Raw genomic sequence first — 7,285 nt, 5'->3', positions numbered from 1 at the left:
TTAAGTGCAAGTTGACTGACTTGAGTCTCTAAATTCCTGATGGCAGCACTCTGCTGATTAATCAAAGCTTGATTTTGGGCTTGAGCCTGTGCTAAAAGCCCTTTAATCATAGCTTCCAAAGAAGATGATGATTCTGCCTGTGGAGGAGGTTTGTTTTGAAAATGTGGATGAGAATTTTGAAAACTTTGCTGGTGGTTTTGAGAGTTAGAACTGTTTGCATGATGCTGTGATTGGAAATTAGAAGTTCCTTGCTGCTTATGGACTGGTGGATTAAGGCTGGGACTGGTCCAAGAAAAGTTCGGGTGCTGTCTCCAACTGCATTGTATGAGTTAGAGTAGGGATTCGATCTGTTTTGAAAATAATTTACTGATTCAGAATTGTGAGAACAATGTTCATATGAATGATCCCCACCACAGCATATACATTGCACAGATAGGACTGTTGGAACAGATGTGTTAGCATCTTGCTGTAGTCCCTGACCAGAAGTTAAATTTTTCAATAAATTGGTCATGAAGGTAAGCTGAGCTGTTAATGCAGTGTATGCATCCACTTCATGTATTCCAGCAGTCTTTTTCTGTGTCTGGGCACGTGGGTCAGCCCAATGCCCATTGTTTGCTGATATCTTTTCTAGGATCTCATATCCCTCATTATAGGTACTGGCTGTAAAGGCTCCGCCTGCAGTCGCGTCGAGCATTTGTTTTGCCATGGGACTTAACCCATTGTAAAACGTCTCAAGTTAAATACAGTACGGAATGCCATGGTGTGGGCATTTCCTCAACAGCTCTTTAAACCTCTCCCACGCGTCAGGAACAGCTTCATCTTCCAGTTGTTTAAAAAGACAGATTTTGTTTCTGGATTTGGCGTTCCTTGTCTGTGGAAAATATTTTCGCAAAAATTTCTCCGCCATGTTATCCCATGACGGCACAGATCCTGGTGTTAAAGAGTTAAACCATGCTTTTGCCCGATCTCGTAATGAAAATGGAAATAAGGTAAGTCTGAGAGCGTCATTTGACACTCCTGGGATCAGGAAGGCATCTGTGATTTCCATAAAAGACTTTAGATGAGAATGGGGGTCTTCTGAGGGCAGTCCAGYAAATTGACCATTAGTCTGTAACATATGAAACATTATCGGTTTTAGCTCGAAATGGAGAGCGGTCATGTGTGGTCTAACTATCCCAGAATTTAATTGCTCAAAGACTGGGATAGCATAATCCATGATCCGTCCATTTTTTGAATTTGCCAGATTAATGATATTTGGAGTTTGTGCTCTTTGTTGCTTAGTCGGGTCTGACTCAGTGTCCAAATTATTCTCATTCTCATGATGTAGGTTTCCTTGATGAAAATTCGGAAAAGGTGGTATTTGCCCAAAAATTGGCGGTTGGTTTTCCAAACGTGGTGCTTCCGGAATATTGGGAGCAGGTAACTCCATATTGGGAGGGAGTAGAGCCTGAAATGCTCTCTGAGCCCTCCTTCTATGGTGAAACGTTCTCTCAAGGTCTGGATCAAATTCGAAAAAATCCCCGCGATGTGTTCTTGGCATACACCACTTTTCAAAAACAGGTACAAGAAAAATCAAATCTTTTACTTTTCTCAAAAGAAAACTTTAAGCTTGTCAGTCCCCGGCAGCGGCGCCAAAAACTTGGTCGACCAAATCATTTACCTTTAGACTTAATGAAATTGGGCCACAAAGCAAGTATACAGAATAGCCCAACGTCGTCTTTCCAAGTAATAAGTGGTACAAGTACCGGATTATCGTCCACAGGGACTGTAGCCAAAGTTAGATTCGAGTCCAATAAAAGAGATGATTTCAGATGGCGAAAACGAAGACTTTAGTTGAGTTCAAGTTAACACAGGTAATATAAAGCAGAATAATAAACAGAATCATAAAGGTAGCACGGGTGTAAGATTTGGGGTGAAACGTAAATACGAGATCCAGCAGACAAAGCTAAGGAAGAACCGATCCCACCATTTATCTTGAAGGTATTCCTCTCGGACTTCACCTTTTCACTATATTATAGCTTAGCACCCATATCTCTATGAGGTGTTCGGACCAGGGATAGTGACAAAATGGTGTCTTCAAGATATATGGCTAAACAAAATCTATTTGTTAAAAATCACTCTTTCGAGCCGATTCCCATATCATTCAAGTTGGCGTGTTCTTGATAATTCATCTTTGAATCTATCACACTTTGACACTTTTAGAGAGTGACCAACCCATCGGGAGCTCAAGTTGAAAAATATAAATGACAAGTCTCCTTGTCGGCAACTTTCTCAAGTCTACCTCTCATATCATTCAAGCTGACGTGCTTATCATGGCTTATTTCTAAGTCCATGGCACTTTAACACTTTCAAAGTGATCAACTCGTCAAGAAGTGTGCTTGGTTTTATAAAACTTGAATGAAATAGTGGAACATTGTTATTGTGAAACAATGTCCACTTTCATTCGGTTTAACATTTCACCCTTTACCCTACACCCGWACTAATGAAATTAGCTACTCATTACGGAAAGTAAATGACATAAATAAATGACGTAAAGTAAAGACATAAAAGTAAATAATACGGAAAATAAATGACGGAAAGTAAAGACGTAAAATAAATGACAATAAATAAAAGACAAGAAATGAAGAACAATAATTAAATACTTAAAAGCTTGTAATATTAATAATAAGATGAGAGTGTTTTGGGAATACAATCTTAGACAAAGAAATCGTCCAAGGTTCTTGTTGTATAAAAGAGAGGCCAAAGGCCTTCTTTTATACCCAACACTTGAAGAAAAGACAAAAACTTAAGAGAGGTACAAAGTACAAAGTACAAAGTACATAATGAAAAGACTACAAAAAGGAGATTTCATCTCCATCAAAACATGTCATCCAAAAGGTCTTCTCCCCTTCATTTCACCAGCTGCTAATAGTCCAAAACGAGAGCTTCTTCAGCTCAGACCTCCATCCAAGACACGACTTAATCAATAAGCACCTCCTTCAAAAAGCCAAAATGCAGTCGGGCGATGCTGTTGGAATGCTGTAGCATTGCAGTGCAGTGTAATGAGTCAAAAGATGTTATCTACTCCAACTTGTTGTAAAAACAGATTCATCATCACAATTAGCTCCAAACATAACAAATGAAAAATAAAGAAGTAAAAATGACTCAAGGTTGGGATAAACTATGAAAATCTTCCTATTAAACATAAGAAATAGGTACTTTAAGCATGTAATAAACCATGCTTATCAGTAATTCCTATCACCAAGTAAAGTTCTATTCAAAATAATTAAAAAAAAAATACAAAGAAAAAACAAGATGTAATGTTACTAAAATGATGGCCTACCAAAAATATATTTGAAAACCAAACTTAAAGATGGCTTAATGTTACATCCTACTACCCTTCAAATTATTCAAACACATGCATTATCACATCCAACATTGACAAACCGTGTTCAAAATCTTGCTTCTTGCTTTGTTTGTAATTGCAAAAATTCAGGTCAATATCTAAATGTACTGGGTAAACATAAAGGATGAAAATCATAAGCAACATGAAAGCTCATAGGAACAACATTTTGACATGAGAGAGGCAGAGAAATTTAAAACAAATCAAATTCATGAAAACATAATTAGAAGCATTCATAAAAGTTTCTTGATGAACAAACTGCCATATAAATATTCTTGTCCACATTTTTTATTTTTTTTAAGAAATGGATATTAAGTGGCTATTTACTGAGCGCTTACCTGGTAAGCAGCTGACCATTGTAAGAGTCATCACCCTCACTTATCGGGTAAGACTCTCGGTCCTTACCATATTCATCCGAGTAAAATTCTTGATCATTGTCTTATTCATCCAATAAGGTAATGTGAATTGGTAAACACTTACCCGGGTAAGCGGGTAAGGATTTGGTAAATAGGCTCTTACCGTATTCATCCAAAAAGATAATGTGACTTAGAAAGCGCTTGCCCGGGTAAGTGTTTGGTAAACGACCACTTAACTTCAACATCCTTACGAAGGCCACTTAATCTTCAACTTCAAATGGATAAGTTGCATTAATCAACATAAATAAAAAAGATTGGGAGAACGGCTTCGTGTTTTAACAGTCATGTTTTCAAGCTACGAATACCTTACCCCAAAATCTTCATGTCCCCATCAAAGACCGGTGAAAAGAACCTATAAAACAAAATGTAATAGTAACAATTCTAACCCTAGCAAGTTTGGTCGGGGGATGTAAGCAGACCAAACATCTACCCAGTAAGCAGAGCGACTAGATTCTACAAACTACTTGAAAGATAAAAATAGACATAAAGAACAGCAAAGTGAAAAAAAAAAAAAGAACGTATTGGAGATCTAATTCTCAATTAAGGAATTTAAGGAAGAACTATCTCTACTATGAGAATGAAAACAAATGGTGGTAGACAGAAGTTTGGGCCAAGTAAATAGTACAACCAGTAAGTAAATAGGGTAATGAAAAGGCACAAAGACCCATTCAATTTCCAAAAACTACATACAAAATCATATGCTAGAGTCAAATATAGACCATTTTGCGACAAAGGTGGTAAAATGGTTTGGTCATGCTAGATTCAGACTGGCTCCACTGAAATCGATTAACAAAGAGAGATCATCACCAATCTCCTTCTCTTTAGTCTCTATGCAGCTCATTTCCTCTTGTCTATAGTCAGCAAACGCCTGCGAAGTTTCAACAGAAAATCCAATCTAAATCACAAAAACTACATTCAGTCAACTAACTTAAATCCATATCAAACAATACAAACTTGTGTATACAAATCCCATGTGTTCTGATTCAACATTCATACTTTCACTCACGGCCATTGTATTATGTTTCTGAATAAATAGTTGAAGATTTTGGAAGAAAGTAAGCAAGAGCAAATACACCTTACCAGGAGTGGAGTAGAGGAGCATGAATAAAAATGGAATCGAAAGCTTGAACATAACACTAACCGTTGAAATATTATAAACCTTCTCACTCGAACTTGAATCATCGTTGAGGAGTATAGGAGCGATGAATGAAAATGGAATCGGGATCTTGAACAGAACTCTAACCGTACAAATATCAACAATCTTCACACCAGAGTTAAATTGTTCAAGAGTATAACTGTATTTTAGTCTTGGAAAGGTGATCTTTTTGATAGGAGTGTTGGTATTAGGGAGTTAAAATCTAAGGATTGAGAACTTGTAAATCAAGCTTCTCACGTTGTAACTATAAATGCATAAAATAGTATTTCATGCATTATGAGTTGTACCTTAAGCTTTTAAACTTGTATTTAAGATTTTAAGACTTTTATGAAATTTGGTTTATAAGGTAGTACAGATATAGGTGTATTGATGCTTATCTAAAGCCTTGAAATCATGTTGTTTGATCTTATAAAACATATGTAATCACTTTTGCATCATAATGTATGAAAATACAACTAAGGGGATGTTTCTAATCAATTTGGTGATGATATCTTCAAAAGGTGCAAATTCTTAACATACCATATGCATAAATGTTGTTGGCTAAGACAAAAAGAACCATTGGACAAAAGATAATATAGCTGCTTAGTTCAATTCAAGACGGCCCCTGCAAACCACCAGGAGCCAAAATAATCCAATCATTGTCGAGATATAAAGAAATAGATAAAGGATGTAGGAATAATCCATCATGTTGACCATGTCAGTATAATTATATTCTAGTCTTTTAGTTAAAGTGTATTAATAATCCACCAATAGCTTATGTATCAGCAAGTCAACATCAAGAAAACAACATATTTCAGCAACAAGAAAAGCACCATAAACTAAAGAAAATTGGCAAAAAGCCCCTGTTGTATCAAAATCTGGTGCAAAAAGCCCCTGTTGTTTCAAAATGTGGTGCAAAAACCACCCCTAAACCAAAGGTTTGTGTTGGTCATTCACCATGGATACAAAGTGGGGTGATGGACAGATAGGTAGAATAAGGTACCTGAAGCATGTGCTCTGAAGAAAGACCTTGAAGTTCACGGTTGAATGCGAGAGGGGAATCAATTTCAGCAGAGACCAGAAATAGACCCCTGGCAATGTGATCAGACATGTATATAGACTTGACCATTACAACAATGAGTAGAGCGGTTGTTTCCATGAAGAGCCTTGGCAATGTGATCAGACATGTAAAAAGATGAATGACTTACACAGGATGAACATAGAACAACTCTAGTTGCTTGTATTCTTCGATACCAGTTGTGTACCCACACGATGCAACGAGATGTAAAAGTTTATTATAAGTTGATATTGGAAAATTAATGTAATTCCTCATAGAGCAGAGTATTATGCTTAGCTAAAGAATACACGGAGCAAGCAGAATCATATCAATATTTTTGTTGCAAGCTGAAAGATCCAAGGTCCATTTGTTAATGACCAAAATTGAAGAGTTTTTGTTGATTAACGAGAACCATAGGCTATGTAAGATTTAATGAAACATCACGCATTTGCAAGGATCCTGTGGCTCCACTATTCGCAGCTCATGCCTTCTGCAGGCTTAAGGCATTTTTATATCTATTGTATATAATCCTCTGGAAAAATCAAAGTGTTGGGATGCAAAAAACTGCACCGTGTTAGACAATGAGTATCTCCATCTTGACATGGAAGATTCACCTGGCAATTGCAAATAACATGAAAAAATAACTTAATAGAAGACACTCAGCAATAATATGCAACATTCAATGCATTTTGTAGACCAAATCAAGAAAAATATTTGCAATTTTAAGTCACGGTAAACCTATGGTTTTTTCCTCAACCTCAATTAGTGCTTGAAAGATATGCATTTAAGGTTTAATTTACATGAAATCATGAGTAATATAAATAAAATACCTATGAATAGTATTTAACTGCACCATAGTAATTTTGGTCCCTAAATGCAATATCTCCAAACTTTTGGACCAATAAGAACAACTCTTACATGTTAAACTCCACTTATATCTGTTTCAGATATGTATTCCTTTTTATTTTTCAACTTCAAATAATTTCTAAAGTTTTGAGTTCCGACTTTTATGTCTAAAATGGAAAGATACCAACCATAATGTCAAACTTTTCAAATGAGTTGATTTTGAGTGGGAGGATGTGACCTCGGTGTATTTTTGCACAAGTCAAAATGCCATCGAGTTTCTTACAATCCATTTCTAAATCGAAATCCAATATATGCAAAAACATTATATCCCGATGAATTATTAAACAAATTCATACCACCAATGATAGATACATTGTATGAATTCAAACCTAACAACCGTTTACTGTGCGTTTATCAGTAAGCGTTTATTGGGTGTTATTTATTGTATT

General features: G+C 36.2%; 1 non-coding gene across 1 annotated transcript; it reads left to right on the top strand.

Moving 5' to 3' along the window:
• The first annotated feature begins 752 nt into the window (after window positions 1-752).
• LOC112501336 lies at window positions 753-859 on the top strand. The gene has a single exon (XR_003067468.1). It is a non-coding gene; the product is annotated as a small nucleolar RNA R71 (small nucleolar RNA).
• The last annotated feature ends 6,426 nt before the right edge of the window (window positions 860-7,285 follow it).

The sequence above is a fragment of the Cynara cardunculus genome (assembly GCF_001531365.2).
Source record: "Cynara cardunculus var. scolymus isolate 2C chromosome LG 17, CcrdV1, whole genome shotgun sequence".
Lineage (NCBI taxonomy): Eukaryota > Viridiplantae > Streptophyta > Magnoliopsida > Asterales > Asteraceae > Cynara > Cynara cardunculus.
Note: the sequence above shows the minus strand (reverse complement) of the source record. Positions and strands in the feature narration are given on the sequence as shown.